Genomic DNA, 4350 nt, shown 5'->3' on the forward strand with positions numbered 1-4350 from the left:
CCCGGGATCACGGCTCCATCCCCCCGGGATCACGGCTCCATCCCCCCGGGATCAAGGCTCCATCCCATCCCATCCCGCCTGACTTGGGTTTTCCCATGGGATTATTACATGGAGCATCACCTCACTCCTTCCAAGGCTGGAGGCAGGGATAAACCCGAGTTTAAATTTAGTCAAGGATTAATTCCCATCCCTCCAGATTATTATTTGGAGCTGGCATCTTAACGATCTGACTAACGATGCTGGGAATTAATTTATTTTTGGGCTAATTAGAGGGCATTTGTTAACACCCTCTTCGGTGGCGGCAAAAATTATTTGGGAATCAAGTTATTTGACAGTGCGTGGGATATTAAATGCGACTGGGTATTGCCTGGATCCACTGAATTATCCCTCCAACACCCCAAAAAAGCAGCTGGAGTAAAATCAGACTGGGCAATAATTGGGGACGGGACGCTGAGATCCATCGGGGGATACCCGCAACCTAAATTAAAGAGGATACTGATACTCGGTCAGGCTTTCCCACCATGGCTGGGGAGGTCAAATCTCCCTTAATTTAATCCTAACTGTGGCAAAAGTTTCCTCCCAACTTTAGGAAGCGCAGCTCCTTGCTCCTTGCATCCTGCCCATCAGCTTCTCAGCCACTCCATCCCACATCTCCCACTCCTTTTCCTGGTTATTTCAGGCCAGAGCAGCTCCCAGGAAAATCAATGATGTAAAACTGGGGTGTCCCAGCATCCTGGGTTAATTTTCTCCATGTCTTCCAGGAAATATCCCGGGAAGCCAGAACACATCCCAAACCCAGTCAGGATGAGGGTGGTACCCAGAGGTGCAATCCAACCCCTGCATCTCTGGAGATGGGGGTGGATGGGTGAAGGATGCTTTTCCCAGCAGGGCCAGGCCAATATTAAAGTTTTCTGGGAGGATAAAAAAAAAAAGCCTTATTATTACTCAGAGACTTATGGATGCTGTTGATCAACTTGGAAAAAAGACATGAAGTAATTCAGGAGTTCACCAGGAAAAGCCAAAATTATCTGAAATCCAAAGCTGCCCTGGTGAGGAACTCATTTTATCCCTGAGTTAGGAAAAATAGTTATTCCTGATGTGCCAGTGGGATAAAACCATCTTCTCCCAACACAACTTTATGCATTGAATCCAAAAAAGGAGATTTCCTTAAAAAAAATCCTTAAGAAAAATATGAGATTTCCTTAAAATATAGGTGATTTCCTTTAAAAAAAAAAACACTATTAGCTAAAGAAGAGATTTCCCTTAAAAAGGGGTGATTTCTCTAAAAAAAAAGAAAAAGGTGATTTTCCTAAAGAAAAGGAGATTTCCTTAAGAAATGAGATTTCCTTTAATTCCCCCTCCCCAAAATGATGGAGGGAGAACGGAACATGTTTCTGCAGGCCCAGTGGGGAAGCTCAGCATCACTCTTCTCCCTGTTTTTTCCTTCACCCCATGATATCAGGGGGTGTTTAATCTTACTTATATATACATATATGTTATTATGTAGATCTCAAGTTAAAAGGAAGGGGGTTACAGGACCCCTCAGTGCTGGTTTTGGGGGGCCAGGGTTGCAAAGTACCTTAAAAAGCCCAATTTTGGGATGCTGAGGAAGGCGGCTTCCCTTTCCCTTCCTGACACCGCCAGCTCCCTTATTAACCTCTCCCGTAATTAGCCTCAAGCAATTAACTTTTGCCCCTAACGAAGGGATCTCAGCACAGGGAGTTAAATAAAATAGAAGGTGGTGCTGGGGGGAAAATAAGGGGGAATCCTGATCCCCTCATCCTTCTGTTCCAAACAGCTTAAACCCAAAACACGGTGATATGTTTTTCCCCAAAATCACCCAAAATCCAATGAACTCACCCAAATCCCCCTCCCCGCACACGTGAGGCCAGAAACAGGCCTCTAAATATCAGACCCCAAAGGTTCTGGGGAGAGACAAACCAATTTCTTGCAACGGGATGATGCCAAACGCACCGAGTCAGCACTTTTGGAGGCGCAACTCCCGAAAGTTTTGCCAGAGCCGGGTCCGCCGAGCCACGCGCTGCTTCTCCCCCCTCCAACCCCCAAAATCTTCAAGGATTTAAAGGTAAAATAAGTAAAAAAAAAAAAAAAAAAAGCCAAATTAAGCCATTTCCTCTCCTATTTTCTGCTTCTTCCCAGCAGACAGCTGCCCTGCATCTCAGCCAAAAATAATCCATCCCCCTCCTTTCCTCAAATCTAATCTCCCCGGCTGGGAGTTTGAAAATATCCTGCCGGGTTTAGGGTTTCCCGTTACCCGGCGGGCACCGAGATAGTGGGAAAAAAGATCCTTGGGAGTGAGAAAAACCGGGAAGAGCACAAACAAAGAGCTCTGGAGTCCAAGTAGAGCTTCGTTGCCCCGCAAGGATCGGGATGAAGTGGGGGGGGACACCTCAATCCCTCAGCAAAACTTCCCCAAGTTGCAGGATGCTGCCAGCGGAGCCACCCTCCTGCAGATGGAAATGCACTAAAAAAATTCAAGGATAAATTAAAAATAATAATAACAATCATCATTATTATTAATAAAAAGCCCTCACTGCACCGCTGCAGAGCCATCAAAAAGTATGAAGTATCCATCCAACCCTGCGGGATGGGAGGGACAAGTCAGGGGGTCCCGTGAAGCGTCCCGGGGAAAACTGGGGGAACTGAGGTGCACCGGGAGAAGGTGGCACAGCGGGGGAACGGGGGTGCACGGGGGGGGTTATCCCGGGAGAGGTGCTGGGCTGCGGCATGTCGGCTAGGTCCGTGCTCCGGCGCTGGCATCGAGCCCACGTGGGGCCCTGAGAGGCGGCACGGTGCCCCCCGCCCCCGGTGGGTGCCCTGAGGGGGCACCCCGAGTTAACTGGGTGCTGTGCAAAGCTGTGAGGCTGCGGATAAAGTGCCCCCCTCCACGCCCCCCCCCCACCCCGGTTGTACGGGGGGCAACTTCCCAGCTGCCAAATGCGATGAGCTGGGGGGGCTGCAAAACCCCCGGGAGTCTGGGACCAGTCACTGCAACCACTGCGAGGGAGCTGAAGCCAGCGAGGGCTGCAACCCCCCCGGGGGGGGCACTACAACCGGCTGGAGGGGCTGGAACCAGCCCCGGGGTGGGGAACAATCCAAACGCTCGGGGGTCTGCAGCCAGTCCGAGGGCACTGCACCTACCTCAGGGGGCTGCAGCCCCCCAGAGGGGCAGTGGTACCGGCCGGGGTGGGGGGCAGTCGATTGCAACGCTCCTAAAAGCACCGCGACCCCCGGTGCGGGGTCGGCAACCGGGCAGCGGGGGCTGCAACTTGTTGGGGGTGGGGGCTGCAGCCCTTGGGAGCTCTGTAACCGAGCAGGGGGGCTGCATCACTGGAAACCCCCGGCATCGCTGCAACCGCTCGGCGGACGGGGAGGACGGGAGCGCACGGCCCCCTGCACCGCTGCACCCCCCCAAAATCAGCGCGGGAGGCGCGGGGGGGTCACGGCGGAGAACCGCAGCGGCGCGGCCGGAGCTCAGCCCGGAGGGGCAACCGGACACCGGCGACGCCACCTCCAGCGTGGAGGTGGCGGGAACGGCAAGTTACTTCCCGCACCGGAGGGGACGGGGGGATTATCTGCGGGGGGGAAGAGGGGGTGTCCCCGCCGCCGCCGCCGCACGTGCCCCGCCGCCCCGCGCCGCTTTGTCCACCGGGCTCCGCGGCTCCGCCCGCCCGGCCCCCCGCGCGCGGCGGGGGCCCCCCCGCTTCCCCTCCGCTTCCCCCGTGACCGTGAGTGAGTGACAGCCCTACCTGCCCGCCAATCTTCATCACACCGACACCGGCCCTGACAGCGCGGCCGCCGCTTCGCCGCCCGCCCGGCCCCGCCACCGCCGCCGCGCACGCCCCGCCCCGCCCCCGCCGGGCCCCGCCCCCCGCGCCGGGCCACGCCCCCCGCGCCGAAACCACACCGGCCGCGTCGAAACCACGCCCACTACGCCAAAGCCACGCCTATTACATCAAAGCCACGCCTATGATATCGAAGCCACGCCCCAGACACGCCTCGATTGGTGTGGTCACGCCCCCGGCCACGCCCCCTCGCCCGTCCCGCTCAGCGCCCCCTGCTGGCCTCTCTGCGCCGCCCCCCAGTGCTGCCTCCCCCGACCCGGGAACCCCCAAACCGACCCTCACACCTCCTCCAGCGACCTTCGGACCCCCCGCCCCGGCGTCCCCAGGATACTGCTCGGGCCTTCCCCCGGCAGCATCTGCGCCCCCCAAAAGAGTATCCCCCCCCCCGAACTCATTTGCCCATCCAGCAGCATCTCACTGCTCCCCCTCCCCTTATTTCCCTCTGCAAAGCTTTTGCCCCCCCAGACGCGTTCAGAGCCAACTT

The 4350-nt window shown here is 56.4% G+C and overlaps 1 protein-coding gene across 2 annotated transcripts in view; it reads right to left on the minus strand.

Moving 5' to 3' along the window:
* The window catches only part of PKNOX2 (PBX/knotted 1 homeobox 2), an 82410-nt gene extending 78577 nt beyond the window's left edge, over positions 1–3833 (minus strand). Inside the window, exon 1 of one of the 2 annotated variants that reach the window (XM_027897780.1) lies at positions 3771–3833. The gene's annotated coding sequence lies outside the window, so the exon portion shown is untranslated. The remainder of the gene's footprint in view (positions 1–3770) is intronic. The other variant, XM_027897781.1, reaches the window with a different exon arrangement.
* Between the last annotated feature and the right edge of the window lie 517 nt (positions 3834–4350).

The sequence above is a fragment of the Empidonax traillii genome, unplaced genomic scaffold (genome assembly GCF_003031625.1).
Source record: "Empidonax traillii isolate 1590-97213 ecotype Southwest subspecies unplaced genomic scaffold, ASM303162v1 scaffold561:size787514, whole genome shotgun sequence".
NCBI lineage: Eukaryota > Metazoa > Chordata > Aves > Passeriformes > Tyrannidae > Empidonax > Empidonax traillii.